This window comes from Panthera leo, chromosome A3 (assembly GCF_018350215.1).
Source record: "Panthera leo isolate Ple1 chromosome A3, P.leo_Ple1_pat1.1, whole genome shotgun sequence".
NCBI classification, from domain to species: domain Eukaryota; kingdom Metazoa; phylum Chordata; class Mammalia; order Carnivora; family Felidae; genus Panthera; species Panthera leo.
Window position 1 is genome coordinate 20032636 of NC_056681.1, and position 20563 is coordinate 20053198.

At 43.6% G+C, this 20563-nt stretch overlaps 1 long non-coding RNA gene across 3 annotated transcripts in view; it reads left to right on the forward strand.

Annotated features, from left to right (window-relative positions):
• The window catches only part of LOC122215540, a 32568-nt gene extending 16835 nt beyond the window's left edge, over nt 1–15733 (forward strand). For 2 of the 3 annotated variants that reach the window (XR_006200430.1, XR_006200431.1), the window contains 3 exons: nt 2833–2971; nt 14332–14503; nt 15035–15733. This is a non-coding gene — a long non-coding RNA (uncharacterized LOC122215540). The remainder of the gene's footprint in view (nt 1–2832; nt 2972–14331; nt 14504–15034) is intronic. The other variant, XR_006200432.1, reaches the window with a different exon arrangement.
• The last annotated feature ends 4830 nt before the right edge of the window (nt 15734–20563 follow it).

Below are 20563 nucleotides of genomic sequence, written 5' to 3' on the forward strand. Positions count from 1 at the left end.
TTCAAGGAACCATTACATTTATTTTTATATTCACTTTATTTTTACTGTAACACGTATTTACAGAATCATAAGAAACCGTGAAGCCAGTTTCGCTGTTGAAAAATAAGGAAGAAAGTTATTTCGTTTCTTCCAGTTGTCTCCACGAGCCTTCTTGGCCACCTCAGTGTGAACCCCAAATCAGTAACTGCTCATACTTGGAAGACAAGTCCCTCTACATATCTGGGTGCACGTCAGTGGATCCTAACAAATCTTCACCTGATAAACTTTCTACTTTCCTGAGTTATCTGTGTGATGTCAGCTCATCGGACAGGACTTTCCTGACCATTTTATCCACTTGACCATCACAAATCATTCTCTAACTCTTCACATTGACTTTTTGGTAACACTTAATGCAGACTCCCCTTTGTTCTTTTTTTACTGCATGCAGTTGAAATCAAAGTTTGTTTCGCTTTCAGGCTCCCTGTGTTAATAATAATTTTAAAAGTTTAGTTCAGGCTATGTGTTTTCCTCTGGGAAAAAAAAAAATCTAGCTTTAGCTGTGACCCACAGGTTTTATTTTGAGGGTTTTTTTCCCCTCATCCTCGTTCAATTTTGTAAAAATAATTTGTGATTTACATTCCCCCCTTTAATCTGTTGTAGTTTGAAAATGTTTTTTAAGTAGAAACGAGCTAGGTGCATATTTCAGGGGTAAACATCATTTGTTACTGATTTCCATTTTTCGAGGGACAGGGAGGAACGTATCAGAAATCAGGGCCTATAAAATCTGTCCTTTGGAGATTTATTAACTTTTTTTGTGTGACTAGGTATATTAATTCTTTTTCTTGAAGTATTCCAAGGGCATAAAAAGGACATTTTTTATACTTGGTTAAGATAACACATTCTATTATATAAATGTATTAAATTGTACTATTGATTGTATTTCTCAAATAGTCTGTTTTTACCCACATGAATTTTTATATTCCAAAGTAGTTACACAGAAATTTTCCAAATTTATTTTAACAAATGACCATGTTTTGAGTGTTCTAACCCAAAGTTTACATTTTGCTGCAATGTTTTTTGCTATATAAGAATGTACATCCTCTGTAGGTCTCTTTGTGGGTTGTTCCATTTTATTATTATCTAATATCCTGTTGAATGCACATGACCTTGATTTCTTTGTCCTGACATCAGTGTTTTCTCTAACCCTTAGGTATATTCATATTTGTCTCATAACACGCAATAATTACATTTTTCTCCATTCTCTCTTTGTAATTTAGAAGCTCTATTATATTTTTAAGTCTGCTAATGATTCTCCCCCTCTAATCGTCACAGTGAAGCCTGTATTTCTCCCACTGATATGTCACATATCTACTCCCCCCCCCCCCCATGGACAGGAATGCTCTAGACAGTGTCACTTTTCACCTTGCTATGAAACCTTTGGAATTGCAGTGAACCCTGCCAATGACGAACATGGAGATGAGCTATGAGTGAGTGGCTCCTGGCCTCTGTCTAGCTCCGGCTCCCTGGCAGGGGCGGGTTAAAGTTCTTACGCTTTAACAGGGTGGGTTGTGGTTGGAACATAAGGACCTCGCGACCATTTGGGACATTCTCAATGCAGGCACCTTTCAGTTGGATACACTGTACTTCTCACCATCTCCACTTTTATGATTTTTGACAATACAGACCTGCAGATACCATTGTATGATACGTTTCATCAAATTCATAATACCAATCGTCTGCATTTTTCAACAGTTGAATTGTTTGGACCTCACTTCTCCTATTATGGTGGAATTGTATCATTTTTTAAATTAAACTTTAATTATCTGCTCTTTGCTACTCCCTTCGATCGCCTCCCCCCACTACTTGATTTGGCTGGGAGTTGGGTTTTGGTTTCAGGGGGACAGTCTATTAAAAGGTCTTCCGTTGCTGCTCGTGTCCTCTTTTCCAAGGCACCTTACTTAGTACCTAAGTACTAAGTACTTAGCTTAGCACCTAAACTACCAATTCATAGCAGCATTATCATCATCCAATCACCCACTAGACCATATTTATATAAACATATATATCATATCCATCTACTTTTTCATCTATCTTTACCTGCTAAATATTTAGTCATTGCCCGTCACTGTTTCTTTCCCTTTTATATGTTCCAATATGTTGAATGAAACCTCTGATTTTACTGTACTGACATTCAGAGGGCACAGTTATCAATGGACACAGATTACATTGTCAGAGACCTTTCCGGATTCAGTTTTCTGCCAATGCATGTATGATATTTTCTCACATGTACAATATAGACATTGTAGCTATTCCTCTTAAGAGTCTGTGGTGTTGCAGAATAGGTTCCCATGTTAAAGGGAAACCTGATATTAGGCAGGTTTACTCTGCTATGTAAAAATAATCAGCTATTTATAACTGGGAATGTTCAGGATTTATATGTGGCTCAGAAATTAGGAGTTTTAAAGGCTTAGATTTCTTTTCAGTAATTTTTTTCTTGAGACCCAGTGAGAACATTAAAACTGCAAATTTGTCTTCCTTTAACTCTAAGAAATTATCTTGTGTTTCTTTTAAAACTATTACTTTCCCTCTCCTTCCTTTTTCCCTCCTGTTAATCTGATGATTCCAATCAGATATCCTGATTCTGCCCTCAAAACTCTCATTTTCCCTCTTGAATCTATGGCTATGTGTTTGCTCCTTCATCAACTTCATCTCCAAATCATGACAAAGTTATACTGCTTTATATAATTTATTGATTTTTGAAACTGCAAAATCATTAGCTGCTGAAATTCTTTTCCCTAATTTTACCTCCTTGACAAATCTTCCATAGACTAAGCACCCCTTCTCCAAACCTAGGATGAAAATTGACCCCTAATACGAAGAAGGCCTTGATGCACTTACTCCCACAGTTGGATAGACAGACCCAAAGTGTCGAAACTTCACAGAATCCAGCAGAAACAGACCCCTGCTGTTGTTAGATTTTTTTTCCTTAAAGGTAAGATATATTATTTAAAATGGATAGAGGGATTCATTTTAACTCCTAAAACCTCCGTGCTCAACTCCAGTAGTTTCAAAACACTGGAGTAATAGAAGCAAACATTTTACGCAATAATTCAGGAAAGGTTAGGAGACGGATTCTTCTGGAGCATCATGAAATACAGGAGCTATGCCAACAGAAGTTCTCATTTCCACTCTTAAAGTGTTTTGGTCCCTCACCCAGAGACCAGACCTAAAAGAGGGCTGCTTTCCTCTCCTTTCCACAATCTCAGCATCTGATAAGCCCCTTCTCCACTTCCGTCCTTCATTGAGCTGAGGGATTAGACACAGCAGTAAGTGACAGTAACTGACTCCAGCAGGCATGCCAGAGGCCGGGACATGGGCGGTGGGGCCTCGTGTGCAGAAGGGGAGCCTTAGGATAAGTTCAGACCGTCAGGAAGAGCAAATGGCAAAACAGACCAGGTCCCTGCTGCCCAAGGTCCACACAACAGGAGACAGGGCTCAGACCCTCTGCCTGTGGAATGAGCTCAGAGAAGAGCTGAGTGGATCAGCCCTGTAGCTCCAACTCTCATTTCCTTCAAGCTCTGCCAGGGTTGGGTTATTTTGTTACAAGTCCATTACTGAGTAAACTTTCTCCAGGATTCCAGCAAGATCTTTCTGTCACTGACTTGAACCACTGTTCTTTCATTTCACAATAAAAAACCATTTCCTGACTTAACACACAAAGCTTTGAGAAATGGAATTATAATAAATCACAACTATAATTCCTCCCATAAAGTAGAAAAATAGTGATTTTTAGTGGAGACATCTGGCATGACCTTAACCATGTGATGAAGGTGAACATCACCAGTCATGTCATGTGGAGATCATGTGCCCCTGTGGGATCCTTGCCAAAAATCCATAACCATGAGGAGAATTAGACAAACTCAAATTGAGGCACTTTCTATAAAAGCCCATGATCCTTCAAAATAGTCAAGATCATGAAAAACAAGGGAAGACTAAGAAACTGTCACAGACCAGGGTGGACTAAGGATGAAATAAGTATAGTATGTTTCAGTTGGTTCCCAAACAAGAACAAGAACAAAGGACAGTAATTGGGGGAAATGTGAAATCCAAATAAAGCGACAATTAAGTGCCAATGTTGGTTTCTTAGTTTTGACAGATATACCACAATAATATATGATGGTAACTTTAGGGGAAACTGAAACTGAGTGAGAGGTATATGGGAACTCTGTACTATCTTTGGTAATTTTTAAATCTATAATCAGAATAAATTCATTTTTAAAAGACCCCCCCCCCAATCTAAATACTGCAGTTTACTGCTCTTTAGCCCTAGGCTAGATGCAGTTTACTTCTTCTTTAGATCCAGTTACCTAGAAGAGCAGGTGTACCAGGAATATGGTGCTGACCCTCAGAGATATGTATTGAGCACCTACTGTATGCCAGTGATATGATCGTTCAACCATAATGTATAGATATTACCCATTGGATGTGGCAAAACCATCATCACTGGGGAACAGTTTCCTAGAGCTTATTTCTTGTTCTGCTGATTTTCTATCCTTCATGTCTCTAGCCATCTGAATGCTTAATCAAGATATTGAGGACTCTCCCCCACCCACCCACCCACCCACTGAAATTTTCTTTTTAGTAGCTCTTTGAATACATTCAGTGACTCTCATTTGGGTAATGCACTGAGTTTGCTACCAGCATTCAAGCTAAATGGGAACAGTCTCTGAAATGGTATCTCTTTGCAAAGATAGAGTTGTTCAAAGGACATGGGACACAACTGGATGCACACCTTCATTCCTGCCCTCAATCAGGTCCAAACCGGATGGTGGGTAGAACAATGGGAGGCAGATAGCATCAATTTCTTCGCCAACAAAAAGTGCAAGAAATAGTATTTCCCCTTCCCCTGAAACCTGATGGGAATTCAAGAATCAAGAATGATCCTGGGGTGAGAGGAGAGGGTGTTTGGGAAAGGAAAGAGGAGAAAAGGCAGAAGCTGAGCCAAGGGTCCCGCTCTCTCTTGCCTTCTTCCTCTGCAGGGATGCATGTGGGGGAAGGAAATAGGCCATTAGCAAGTGTGTGCTCATTCCTGACAAATTTGAGATAATTCCCGTCAGCCATGGTCTCATCATTGTTGGATGGGCCATTGGAAGTTGAGTGTGTCCTCTCTGCATTTAAAGTCAGAGGAATGGATTTGGGTCACAGCCAGATCCCCTCTGGCTATCAATGTATCCCGCCTTGAACTGCAGCAAGAGAGAAAGAATTTTCTCTAGGACCCCACGCTTCCAAGAGCTAGGTAGGCATTCATATGTTTTCTTTGTAACAAAGTCTTTAAACATTATATAAAGAAGCTTAGGTCAATTTAAAAATCTCTGACCAAGTAACACCCGGTTTTCCAGAAACAGAAAACATGGTGATTGCTAACTTCTTCCTAAACATGACTTACTGAAAGCTTTCTTGGTTAGGTGTCAGAAGATCTAAATTCTCAAGCTTTGCACAAAGTAGGTACTCAGAAGTCAATGGGTCCTGATGGCTGTAAAAATCCATCTAAAAATATAATACAGGCTGTTGACTGAGAGATTAATGTTCACCGTCTGTCGGGTGGAGCATGACAAGGGGTATCACCTAGGTGGATGATCAAAACTTAGAGGTGAAGGACAGAGTAGGTAAATTTCCAAACAATTGAAACAAGCCAAGGAAGCATCTTGGAGCCATTACCTACATAAAAAGCAGGAGGGAAACACCACCACAAGTCCTACCGTTATTAAAACTACATTCTAACCTGCTAGCACACATTCATTTATACAGCATGCGGTTCAACGTCAGACAAGGCTGAGACAAATCAACAAATGTGTGATAATCTCATTATATTCTACACCAACAGCTACAGGGCCCCAGACTAGGGGTGCAGCTCAGTAGAAGGGGCTTTTTTTTTTTTTTAATGAGGCAGGTTTATGCCTGTAATGCCAAGGAGGCAGCTAGCATCTTGAATGGTTTGCTACTTAGTGTTTTATTATAGAAAACATCTCTCCTCTGAAAGATTATTTCTGAGGTTCATACCCTGGAACACAGGGCTTCTTCATGTCAGTAAATTTCTTTGAAGGGAGTCCAAGATTATATTTGCAACTAGAAAATAAAACAAAACAAAACCTTAGAGGGATGATTGGAGTCTGCCTTTTCTATGCTAACAACATTTTATGGGTTATATAAAAACTCAGAAATTGTACAAGTATCAAGAGCGAGCCCAGGGGAGACTATACCAGAGAGAAGGACACAGGAAAAAGTACAGCTTCTCTTCCAGTCTCCTGTGAAGGCAAATCCAATCGTGGGCAGGGCAGGGGCGGGGTGGGGGGAGCCTCTCCAGATGGGCTCAAGAACAAACCTCCACATCTTACTGATCCCCAAGAATTAGATAAGAACTCTCCAAAATAGAAATTTTAGAATATTTCTGTTTAATGTTCTATAAGGTGTGAAATCTAGGAAATCAAAATAAGCATACATTAAGTAAATTGATCAAAAGACAGAAAAGATAGTTGAGGGGGAAGATTAAAAGATGCATTATTTGCTTGATCTTTGCATTAAGGACCCATGGTAAAAGTGGTAAATAATAGATTTTATGATAAAAAATTACCTATATTGGAAGAGACAAAAGGGAAAGGGGACTTTGAAATTTAGATGCAAACAAACACTAAGGAGCCTAGTGCAGTATAGGGTATATATATATATATATAAAATCTATGGTGTGTGTGTGAGAGAGAGAGAGATGTGAATATAAATAAACTATGCATATAAGACCCATCAGAAGTAATATTTAAAGGAATATTAGAAGACATTCTTAAGTAAAAGAAGGCTGCTGACTACAATAATTCATTAATCCTTGTAAAAAAAAAAAGTTAACAACAGAGTAAAGCTCAGGTAACATACTGGTAATTCAAATATAAAGCATACATCCTACGTGGAAATGGGAATAAAAGGTAGCTTGATTTAAATAGACCCCGAGTCATGGTAGCTTGATAGTTGGATACCCGCCACACAAGTGTCTGAATAAACCAACCGCAGAGTTTTGAGGGGAAAAGATAATGGCCCCAATATCCCATACCCAATTACTCCGTGAGGGCAGATGAAAAACATTCTCAGACAGGCATGGGCTCAGAACAGAGGCAATCCGTGTTCTCTTGCTGAGAAAATTACTCTAAGTCACTCTACCTGAGCAAAAGATAAATCAATATAAACAACTCAAGAATGAGGAAGTTGTGGTAATAAGGGATTGATGGTGTCCCTTTGGGCATTGTACTTCTTAGCCCTTATTGAGTTCTTTCCACGGCTTGACTAATGGTGGGGCAGATAGCATGTGGCAATCTCTTCCTTTTAAGAGGGAAAGGCATTGCAGTTGTAAAACAGGACAAATGGATGTGCCTCCTCCCACCGGCCCCAGAGGGGAACAGAGAACTCCATCAGAACACGCCGGTCCTTTCCATCTGCTTCAACTGTGGTCAGCAAGGGCACAACTCGGTCAGCCCCCAGAGTGAGCCCCGGACACCTCTTGCTGGCTTTGGCAACACTCCTCACAGGTCTGGCTGCAGCCCACTAAAATGGAAAATGAACGAGCAGGGATGAATTCTACGTCCGCAATTCTCTTTCTCTAGCTTTTTCTTTTTTTTTTTTTTAATCAAAAATAACTCCTCTGGATTAAACTGATGCAGTCAGGACCTGATTTTTCTCTCCCATTACTGCTTTCTCCTTTACGTGTCATGAACAAATAAATGATTTGGACAGTTAAACTTTGTATGAGAATTGCATTTATACGTATAACGAAAAGCTCGTTTTCACACTGTCCCAAGTTTTCTTATGCAGAAAACCCTATCTAATCATTGGGAAAAGTTCTTGGTAGTGGAAAAGTGCGTATTTTTTTTAAATCCCGAACACTAATACCATTGTACCAAAGTTAACTGATCTTCAGTGTGAAACTTCCCTGCTATTTTCAGTGCAACTGGGATAGACTGCATTTTAAATGGTGGCGATGCATTTACAAGTGTTTCTTCCTAAAGACACAGGTCGCAGCCAGTCAGGATCTGTATGATGATCCGGAGATAAATAGTCCACACAGCAGGAATGTGAAGAAAACCCATATGTAGGAAGTCTCCTGCAAATAAGAGAAAGCATCAAGCCTGCCTTTAACCAGTTGGAAAGGCATGCAGACTTCTTTGCACTTTGCGATTCTTCCCTCAGCACTTAATTCTGTAATCATCACACAATCATGAAAATTAGGCATTGCAATTTCATCCCTGGGGGAAATATGTGGACGCTGGCACCCTGACAAGTGTAACAGTATAAAAGGAAAATTACCTTAGGCTTACACTCCTTTTCCCCCCGCGTTTCCAAGAAAGAACTAAATTTTTGAGGTTCATAGCAGAGAATTCTGCTGTGACTTCATCGGCATGGTCTTCCACCCTGTTGAGCGCTTACAAAACTCTACGTGTTCCAAACTCGGTTTCCTGTCCTGGAAGGTTAACCATCCACCCTTCATTTCCAAACATTCCACAGATGTATTCCGAGCCCCCCTCTATACCAAGCCTGTATGTAGTGACCTTTGGGAAGCATTACAGCCTAGCGGGGAAGAGTGGGCACTCCAGGCACACGTAGTCTGGGCTCCAACCCAGCTGTCACTTACTTACCGTCTTGGATGGCCTTTCCTGTGTTCCTTAACTTCTCTTATTTCTTCACTCGTGAGGGAAATACGAAAGCCAGCCTAACAGGTTATCGTGAGGACTACAGGAGAGTATGCGTGTAGGGTGCTTAACTTCTTATTATTAGCCACAGTAGCAATGTTAGTAGAAATAGTAGTCTGCTCAGGCTGGCATTAAAAAACACCTCGGGTGGGTGGCTTCAACACCAGAAATTTCTTTTCTCCCGGTTTTGGAGGCTGGAAAGTCCAAGATGAAAGCCTGTAAGATCAAGTACGGTTTCTGGCATGTTCTCTTCCTGGCTTCCGGATGGCCACCTTCTGTAGCTGGAGAGAGAGTAGTGGAGAGAGATTGAGCAAGCTGTCTGGTGTCTCTCCTTATCAGGGCACTAATCCCACCAGTTCATGGCTCCACCCTCGAGACCACATCTAACCCTGATTACCTCCCAAATGACCCACCTTCAAATACCATCATATTGGTGGTAAGATTTCAACATATAATTTTGAAGGGACACAATTCAATCCATATTTTTTATTATGATGATGATTATTATGATTATTTCCACTTTTCAGCAGCATGATGGATCATTTATATCCTTAAGAGGAAGAACACACATTTTTTAAAAGATGTCAGAACCTACATGGAAGCGTAACTCAAAAGAAATCACCGTTAGACCTTCAAGAAATGATTCAGCTCCTCATTTTAATGACTGTCTATCTCCAAGTATCCTGTATATTTGGGGGACCGGTTGTCTGCCCAACCAGGCTCTTCAGTGACCAACAGCAGGTATGGCTACAGTAAACATCGTAACATAAGGATTGTAGACATTTCTGAGGCAATATTTAGAACGGCCCCAAGCCATCCCTCTAATTTGGCTGAAATGTGTCCACAGCGTCAGGATTTACCAGTTGGCTTATACCATGTGCACACAGGAGACTCCAACAACAGGGCTCCCAGCTGGCCTAAGGAGAAACTTTCTTAACCCATCCTTGAAAAGAAAAAGCCAGCCTCTCACTCACCTCTGGATGGGCGTATCAGGGTTTCTGGAACACCCATCTCACTTTATGGAAGGAGGCCGAAGATTCCTGATATCTGGGAAGAATGACACACTGAGTGGGGATGGGCTGATGTCATGAGTAGGGCCGTGTCCTCCTTATACCCTTCAGGGGAAGGTAAGGAACCATACAACAGTATGCTGGACCGGGCCAGACAGTCGTTAAATACTTGGGCCTTTTGCAACCTGATTGTTGAATCTCAGCTTGAAATTGGTCACGATGAGAATATTTACACCATGAGAATCAGCAAATACTACAAGTCAGGACCTTTTTCTTCCCTAGAAGTGTTGGTGTATTAGCATACCACTGGACTTCAGTGCCTCCCATTTCAAAAAGTCCTGCACTGGGATATATCAATACAGATTCTTGGTTTCCACACAAAATTTAATGCATTATACTCTCACTCCTGACTCGGCATGTGTATTTTGGAAGGAAAAAAAAAAAAGAGTTGCCACAAACCTGGAAAACACATTTTGGAGGAATTTCTAAAATCCAACTATATACGTGAATGATCTTAGAATGACAGTGAGGAATGGGAATAAAACCAAATAATAAAGAAAGTGAGGGATCTTGACCAGATGACAAAAACATGCCAAGATCCCTGATATTTAAATTATCTTACCATCTGCACCTGAGGTATAAAGAGTTTGGGTCCGAAGTGAATCGAAGATATTTCAGTGCTAAGTGTGGTCCACGCACACGTCCCTGTAATCCTGCAAGCCAGTGATGGAAGGAGTCACATCTTACTAGTTTCGGCGCTCATCGTATTTACCACAATGCCTGGCACGGAGAAAGCATTCAGAACATGGTTCTAGAATATAGGAGCATGTGAGTGAAAGAGTGAATGGTGATAATAATAACAATAGCCCCAATAATAATAAAACTCTAATGTTTGAGCAATATTTGTTCCAAATACGCATTAGATGCCACCACTGACTTGTTTAGGAGCTACTAATGGCTTCCCATGTCACCCACACTCACCAGCCCTGGCCCCAAGCCCCTTCCTGCACAGTTGCCTACCTGATTCTCATAGTCTCGTCCTCCGCGTCTCATTCGCTTGACTCTGGCTATGCGTAACCTTCTCTCTTCTCCTTGAATGTCCCTGGTTCAGATCTTTTAGACCTTGACTTGGCTCGCTCCTTGACTCATGCAGGTCTTTGCTCAAATGTCATCTCCTCACGGGAAATTTCCCTGGCCAATCTACCTAAATGGAATTTCCATCACCTGGACAACGTTTGATCTCCGTAACCTGTTTTCCAAAGAGCCCTTATACTTTCTGGCATTTGCTGATTTAGTGGTTTGTTATTTGTCTTCATCTCTCTGAAGACTGAGTCTTTAGGGGCCTAAGGACTTTGTCCACCTTGTCTTGGTGCTGGAATGGTGCCCATTATAGCAGGTTCTCGTTAAAAACTTGATAACTGATAAATAAATGAGTGACTTACTTTATTAACAAAATGCAAAAGAGTGACTGGCCAATGCAGCATGGGCTCGAGGTGAGTCCTGATTTGCAGAGGTGAAAAACAACCCTGCTACCTGCTCCCCGAGGCAAGCTCCTGTTTCCACATTGTTCAGTGCAACAGCTTTTCCGTCTGAATCTCCTTGTAATCTAGCTCCCGAGCCACAGAAACAGGACATACCCACGTGTGCGATGCAGACATGCCTAAAAGCTAACTAAATGCATTCCTCACCCCCAATTTCATTCTTATTCCAATTCATGACATTAGCAAAGCCAGAAAATGGGATATCATACGGCATTTTCTGATTTTCCACACTGCCACTCTCAGAGATAATATTCAGAAATGAGAGCGATCATACTATGCCCTTGGTAAAAACATGTTGGTGCTTATAGGTTAAAACCCAGATCCCCGGGGAAGGCATCAAGACTACTACTGCTCTGACTCAGACCTACCTTTCCATTTTCGTCTCCAGATTTGTATCCTCTTTTCTTGCCATTAGCTAGAGTCTTTACTCCAAGCATGCTGAATCTGGGTTTTGGTTTCTTGGGTCCACCATGCTCGTCCATGCCGCCATCTTTATACTTTCTATAACCTCTAGATTGCCCTGTCTCTCCCCAGCCTGACACGTGGACCGTCCCTCCCCCATCCCAAAGCTGCCTCTGGTAAGAAGCCCTTCCTAACAACCACCAAGCTCACTTAGTTGACTTCTCCTGCTATGTTCTTTGGAAATACTAAATGGGCTCTGGTTCTAACACACTTTCCCTCTTGAAATAGCTCCAATAAGAGTGTTAATCTCTCGGGTACACATATTTAACCCTCATCAACGAACCAGCTAAGTATACAAAGAAATTCTCTACAAATGCTGAGAAGAGAGAGCCAAAGGCCTAATTAATTTTTCAACACTGAAGTCTGAGTTTTACAATTTGTCTCTTTTTTATGGTAATAAATTTTTCTAAAACAAGCAGGGCCTAGTGATTGGGCAGGGGGCCAGCAATTCCCATTTGGCAAGGAGTTTTCTTGACTCAGACTGTGTATACTGGGAGAACAATGCCACAGGTCAAGTGTCAATGCTAGCCCAGTTCCCTTCTAATGAGAATGGAGGCCTTTCGTGTGTGCTATCTGCCAAAAGATAGCTGTGGACGTCCCGCCGTCTCTCACTCCAGTCTCTACAAGCACTCAGGGCCCTAGCGTATGCCAGTGTTTTCAAATTCATTTCACAGACTTGAGGAATAGGTGATCTGGAAGTGAACTTAAGAGTTAGTTAGTTATTCAGTTAATCGTTTATTTAGTTATTCTATATGCAAGAAGTACGCATGCTTCCAACGCTAGCCTTTGATTCATTCTTGCCATTTACCCAATCCTAGCTGTTCACAAAGATCATCTAAATGTCCACCATCCTCTCTCTCTCTATTCCTGGGTCAAGTCCCAATATTTCAAGAGGTCAGATTTCTAACTGCAAGTTGCAACCAGGGTAGAAATAATCCCTGCCCTTTTCCTAAGGCCGTAGGTGATGTGTGCCCACTCAATGCTGTAGGTGATTATCTGGATTAAAAAAACTTCACAGAGAGGCATTGGTAAATGATCAGGAAAATACCCACTTGAGTCCAGTATAGCCAGGACTTTTGAAAGTTGAATTTCCTTTTTGCATCAACCATTAGTTTTATAGTCCTGGGTAGCAGCTTAAAATGACGTAAATGTATGATCTCATAGTTTCCGTGGGTCACAAGTCTGGTGTAGCATGACTGGATTCTTAGTTCAGGGTTTCGCTCAACTGATGTCAAAGAGTCAGCGAGGCTCCTCTTCTCATTTGATGCTCTGGGTCCTCTTCCAAGCTTACCAGTGGTTGGTAGAATTTATTTCCTTGTGGTTGTTGGAATGAAATCCCTGTTTCCTTGCTGGCTGTGAGCCAGGGGCCACTCTTGGCTGCCCACATTCCCTGCTGCACGGAACCCCTCCACCTTAAGCCAGCAGTGTCGCATTGAATACTTCTCATGCAAATCTCTGACTTCCTCTTCTGTGATGCTGGAGGAAACATTCTATTTTCAAAGGGCTCCTGTGGCTAGGTGAGGCTCATTGGATAATTTCTCGATCAGTTGATATGGGACCTCGATTATACCATCTGCAAAATCTCTTCACAGCAGCGCCTAAATTAGTGTTTGACTGAATAACTTGCAGTAGATATGTGTAAAGCAGGGGCCACAGATCTTGAAGGGCCATCACAGAATTCTGTCTACTGGTCCTTCTCAGAGCATTCAAAATGTGGCTTTCAGAGAGAACATGGACACTGTTCTCCTACGCCCACCTTGAGTTTTCTCTTATACACATCTTTGCCAAGGTGTTGTGCAGGCATCCTGACGTCAGCGTGTTGTCATTTCAGATGGCTTGATAGAATAGAGTGGGATGAATTTGGAGAGATAAGGCAGATACAGCAGAACCATGCTGGTCATATCAAAGAATCTTGACTGCACCTATAGTGTGGTGGGATGTTATTAAAGGGGGCAGGTAGGCATGTAATATGGGATGCAATCATACCATAAATCAGCTGTGCCGGAAAGACGAATGAGTGCATGTGAAGAGACCAGGGTGGAACTGCCACGGTGCCCGGGCAAGAAATGACGATGGCCTAAACTAGATAGGACGGGGCAGGAAGGAGTCCTTTCCCACTGGTACAGCCTGACTAGGCGTTCACTTAGCATCCTCTACACTTCCCTTTCATGTTACTCATTCCATTATGTGGAACTGTTGCTTAGCTTGTCTCACTCCCTCTCCTGACTGCACTGCATCCCTGACATGGCACCAGGCACATGTAGGCCATCGGGTAAATGATCACGAATCACCTAATGGGTTCTCTACACCGCAGCAAACCCCAGCACAAAGTCCAGCTGCCTCCTTTTGCAAACCTCTGCTGGCCTTGCTCCTGCTTTCTGTGCCTCAGTTGCACGGGTGTGCTCCACGGGATGCAGTGGCAGCTGGGTCCCTGTTGTCTTCCCTCTGTGCCCGTTCAACCCAAATTGGGGTTCTCTCCTCCCGGCTCCCCTTGGCTCTTGTTTACAAGCCAGGACTGCACCGTCTCCATCGCGATTCTGGCAAACCTGAATATTTTATTGCCTCCCCCTACCCTAGAGGCTATAACAGAGACCACTTTTATTCCACCAGTGAACAAGGACAGGAGTTTCCATAGCCCCAGAATCACCAGGACAGAACAGTTCCATTGAATAGACCATTGCTATCCTATCCCAAAACGCCCCTGTGAGTTCTGATGAGTCCAGTTGCAAATGCTTCCGGTTTCCCCTGTTCGATCTTCGATATGACCGCTCCTCCCTGCTGGGTAAGTCCTGTGAAAATTACTTTGCTCGTAGACTTAATTGACTTCACTTGAATTTTGCTTTCAGTCCTATTAGAAGACGAGCCATTTGCTCCCACACCCAACCCTCCCCCTTCAAATGAGCGTCAAGGGAACTGTTTGTGTTTTGTTACTAAGACTGTTGTTGGACTTGAGGCTCCGGTAAGAGCAGGACCCTCTTGAGTCTTGGCAACCAAATCCCACACGGCCTCACTCTGTTGGTTTTGTCCTCTCAGCCCTGTTCCCTTGTGGACAATTTGTAAAATTAGGAAATTAAGAAAACAGAGACTGGAAAAAAACCTGAGAAATGCTTAGTAAGGAAAATCCCTTCCTAGAGATGAGAAACCTCAACAGCAGATTTGCCAATGGAATTTGCACCGTAGATTCTCATCTAGGATGCCGTAAATAATGAACATTCTCTCTCTCTCTCTCTCTCTCTCTCTCTCCCTCTCTCCCCCCACCCTCTTCCTGCAAAACACAGTAGATGCTAATTGGATATTAATTTATTTTCTCTAGATGGCTGGGAAGGAAGGACTTCCTTTGGATTCAAAATGGCGATTGATGCATGAACATCTTCCATAAACACTGGGACTCAGTTGGAGACTCACTCCAAGCTCTTTCTTGCTGTAATTTTTCTTAGAACCCTGCATTGTACTCCATCCTTCCCTTTCCTGAGTTCATGGAATCCACGTTCCCAATCACAGAAGTATGAGGGCTGTTGCTTGAATGAGCTGACAGGTACCTCTTTTCATGCCATTAATGTGGCCCTCTTCTCCACGTGTGAAATATCACACTTGTAAACATTTTACCCACAGGTTTATTTGAAAGGAGAAGCTGTTTTCAGGAGAAGAAACAGGCCCTGGTTCTGATTTTCCCCATGAATGTTCTGAGTCAGCCAAAAGGATACCTACACCCAATGGGCATCAAGAATGGGAAAGAAAGGAATTCCATATAAACTTCTGTAAGGCAAAAAACAAAGACGGGTTTTATCTTCAGTGTGACCACAACTTTCACTTTAAATAAGTTTTACTTAAATCACAGCGTTTGAAATTTACATCCAGGGTCTGCCAGGCATTAGGCTCTCTGCTTTTATAGGAAGATAGTTCCCTCTTAACTGGCTCATGGGGTACAAAGGGAGGCATCTGGGTACCATGTGAGGCATAGCTTTAATGTCACCTCTCCCAGGCTGAGAAGTCAGCTCTGCACTCTGGCACGGGTCTTGATTCCACCTCCTTGGCTACAAGCTAAAGAAACAGTGATCACAAACTGCTCTCAGTCTGTGTCCTCAAAGAGACTGTGAGCTCTTTGAGGCAGAAGGCTGTATCTTATTCAGTTGTAGTCGTTGGTCCTGTCCCCCTTGTCTGCTACAACTGGGGCACAAAGACCAAAAATGAAAGAGAGAGGGGGGGGGGGACAGAGAGAGAGAGAAAGAGAGAGAGAGAGGAAGGGGGCAGCAGGAAGGAGCAGGAAGAGAGAAGAAGAGGAGGAGGATAAGATAAGGAAGAACAGGAGACAGAGACAATCCCTACAGAACATGCTGCTATAGGGGCTCCTGGGCGGCTCAGTCGGTTAAGCGTCTGACTTCAGCTCAGGTCATGATCTCATGGTTCGTGGGTTCCAGCTTCATGACAAGCTCTGTGCTGACAGCTCAGAGCCTGGAGCCTGCCTTGGATTCTGTGTCTCCCTCTCTCTCTCTCTCTCTCTGCCCCTCCCCTGCTCTCTCTCTCCCCAAAATAAATAATCAAAAAAAAATTAAGAGTATGCTGCTATACAGGATCGGAAGTAAGAAAGGCATAAAAACAACTCTACTACAAAATTCCCCAAACCACCAGCAATGTGCTGTTTCCCTTCTTCAAGCAAATCTGCTACAGAGGGACAGTAACTGGTGAAGCCATGAGACCACCCTGCCGTCCTTGTCACTACACATATCCTGAGGTCCGAGAGGGCTCAAAGATCATCATCACCTTCTCCACCCCAGGAACTGGGGCAATGGGAGCTGTGAGCCTGTTACTTCAGGGAGAGAGTGGCAGGGAGAAGTGATAATGATGTATGAAGTGTAACTGTTCATTTATGCTCATTTAGTGAACAAATTAGACACTTCACATATCTTGTTAATTTTTGCAACTTATTCTGAGAGTTGAGATTGAGATATTTTGTTGACATTTTACATAGCATGACCGTAAACAACTCCCATCATACCGAGAAACATTATTCTGAATTACGGAGGGTCCTTAACGTTCCCAGAAAGACCTCAGGTACCTATTCTCAGTTCCCATGAAGGGTCTTTGTGAAGGAAGGGTGGATCTGAACTATCAGAAATAGAAGAACTATTTTCAGAGTACATTCTATGGGCTGGGCACTATGCCAAAGGCACTTTTTTTTTCCCCACTCTAGAGCATTTGAATTGCCCCCAAACCCAATTTTCACACCCGAGTACCCGGGTCCCAATTAGAGATGAGCAAGTGGAGACTAAGTTATTGTCCAAGATCATGCATTCTGGTGAAGCTGATACTTGAAATGAGATCTATCTGTTTTCAAAGCTCATTCTCTTTCCATCACATCATGCAACTAAAAATAAAGAACCAACTGGAATTTAGTTGACATGTGCTTCTACATGACCCAGTAGAGGCAAAGACTGTTCTGGGGACAGGGACTTAGAAATTCTGAAAGTCCCCACAATGTTGATCATCCTAGATGATGCAACTTTACATGCCCATGACTTCACCATTGACATAGCCAATACGTACGGTGAGAACCAGCATTCTCCCATGTAACATGATGGAAACTCTACATGGGAACCTGGATTAGAACTGATCTTGACACAAAGTGATCCTGAGATAAAAATAGCTATCTCCCCACCCTCTCCGTTTTCCTTTTCCTTCCTCCCCTTTTCTCTTTTGCCTTTCCCTCTCCCCCTCCTCTTCGTTCGTCCCCTCCTTCTTCTTCTGTCTGTATCCTTTGCTTTTCCCTATGTTGGTTGCATTCCTTCCTACAGCTGACTTCCTCTGTTTATTTGGACAAATGAGAAACAGAAATGTCTACAGAATGCTCCACACTTACGTCATGCCAGCCTTGCGATGGCAAAGGTTGGAGACATTTTCATTCTTCTGTTATCAATACATGAAATCCTCTGGAATTCACTTGATGGATCCTTTGGGATCATAGGCTCACCCTCTGTACTAATCTCCGTGAACAAGGCCTATTACTGGCAGCCCATGCTGTGGTCTAGTGCAGTGGGAAAATGTGACTTGTCATCCCCATCAGAGCCATATGGAATAGAAGAATGGTTATTTCTCGGGAGGGAGGGTAGGCTATTACCACAAAAAGGGATGAAGAGATTACAAGCAGAAAGTGATTGGCAAATGTCCACAAAGATTCATTTTGACCTAACCTCACTCAAATTCCCAGAAGCATGGTCTTTCTCTCCTTCCTTGATGTCCCAAATTTGTAGCTCTCTTCCAGGTTTGGAGTTAGTCCTTATAATTTATTTTAATATCATCATCTTATAGCTGGCACTAAAATATTGACGTGCACGCTGTCTAGCAAGGCATAGAGGCCCCTCACGGTTTGGTTAGCCATCATGATGATGACGAGGACAGTGATCACCACCACTGTTACCAAGTGCCTACGATATGGTTATGAATCTGGACTCTGAAGGCCTAGATAGATAGAGGTGGTTTCAAACCAGCTGGTCACTTGCGGTTCGTGGGATCTTGTTCCTGACTTCCGGTTTCCTCGTTGGCAATACGGTGCCAGGGTGATGGTAGCATAAGCCCCCGAGCGCTTCAGTGAAGTTTAATTAGAAATGTACTTATAAGAGTGTCGGGCACATTGCTTGGCACATGTGAAATACATCAATAAACTGTAGCTACTCTTTGTAGGTCCCAGTCCCAGCTCTGGACATGTTATTTGATCCTAAACAGCTGAGTAAAGGGGGAAAGTGTTTCCTAATTTGTTTCGCAGGGGAGAAAACAGAAGCTCAGGAAGAGCCGGATCAATTTGCCCCGACACATGTGGCTCATGAGTGGCAGCCTGGGATTTGAAGGCATCTCTTAGACTTCAGAGCCCTAGCCGTTTGACCGCCAATGGATCTCTGTCACTTTGGGATAAAAATGTAGGTCAGAGCCTGGTAAGGGACAAGACCCTGAAAGCCGGTTCTGTACCTGAGTATGCAGAGTGCCCAGCGGCCAGGACAGACGGCAGGCATCCCCGCGGTTCTGTGCGTGGCTCTACCACTGCTGTCTCAACATCCCTCTTCCTTTAATGTTCCATTTATCATCTTGCAGACAGTCTACGGGGTGGTTTTGGAACTGCTGCCTTGGGCGTTGCTACCCAGAGACTCCTGGGAGACGATGGGGTTGCTGCCTGGTGTTGTTATTTCTTGAACATGCTGGGAGCGTTTTGCGGGATGGGTGGGTTGAGACGAGGGCCCGTGCCAGCGGCCTGCGCCTTCCTGTCAGAGAGTAGCTTCTTGGGGCTACCCAGCTGCGGGTGATGATGCTGTTGAAAACAATTTCTGTCGAGCAGAATCCTGAGCGGGGGCCAGGCTGTGTCTGTCCTCCTTCTCCTGCCGCTCCAGTTTACGTCCGATCCCGGGGTAAGTGTTCCCATCTGTGTTATTCTGTTAACTGAAAAGGAAGGAATTAGCGCATGAACTTGTCACATCTTGTGACCTGTTGCACACTGAGATGGGAGGTGGTGGCAGAACGAATACCATTCTTTCTCTCAGCGCCTCGCAGGCTTGTGCAGGGGAGTCAGAAGAGCCCTTCTGGCTCCGTGAAACACGCCGGCACCAGCCCTCAAGTCAGACAAGGCCCCTCCGAGCTGCACCTTATGGAGAGCCGAAGGGAGAGGGTGGCACAACCTCAAAGGAAATCTCCCCTCTCTGCCAAGCTCCAGATGGAAGGCCTTCCCACGGAAATGCTTGCTGGAGACGCTTTGCTGACACAGAGCGTTGCCAAGGGAAAGGGCCTCTGGTGGGGCTGCTCTTGTCCTTTCTCACGGGGGGGCACAAGGCTGGGGAGGGGGCACAGCTCCTCCTTGGCGGAAGGACCCTACGGGAGGGCCCCGTGTGAAGGGTGTCGGGGAAGTTCTGACCTCGAGCTGCTGGTGGCCACTGACCCCTCACACAGAGGTTTTCAACGCGACAACACCTTGAAGGTGTCTTTGATCCGTGTTTTCTTTTCACAAGGCTTTTATAGGAATCCATGCTTGGCTAAGTGTTGGATGCAGATTCAGGGAAAGAACACACTCGGGTATGAAGTGTTCGGGAGAACTGGGCTCCATCTCGAGATTTCCTGATGGCGTCGGTTTGTACCCGTTTGCCTTGGCAGAAACTCAGTTAGGAAAGGAGAGGAAGAGGGAAAAAACATAGAAAAGAGAAATCCTTTTTGAATTCAACGAAATCGTGCCCCCGTAAATGGCAGAGACCAAGGGTCAGAGCAATCGTAGGCTCTCTCTTCAGAGATAGCAAGAGACGGGACCTCTCTCTTGGGTGAGTTGGTCGAGGCTGAGAGAAGGCTCTGTAGGCCCCAGAGAAGTTTTGCCCAGAAGAAGGGGCTCCCTGCCAACTCGGATTGCCACCAAGAGGCATTGTCTGTTTCCCACTTCCCATGTCCTCTCAGAAAAGAAACACTCAGCTCCACGAAGACAAACATTGATTCCAGGATCTCACAGACCCAGCCTATGTCATGACCTCTAGAAATAATTTCCATCAGCAAGAATATAAATACGCTTTTTTTTTTCCTCTCTCTCTTTGATTTCCTCTGTTTTTAAAATTTTACGGCACATGCTGGGAGCCACCGTTGAGGTAGTTCCAGGCAAGCTATTCTCTGCCTCACCCGTCACCAATAAGCTGCGAACCGGTGAGTCAGGGCTGAGGTCAAGGAGTTTCAATAAGCATCTGACCCACAGGACTGTGATGCCGATGGTGCATCGGCCTGCTTGGAAACACTTTGCATGGGGGACTCCATCTGTCTGTAAACCCACGGATAATACCTGATTCAGCCAAATGCCCCAAACCTCAACCTGAGCCCTCCTGTTGGA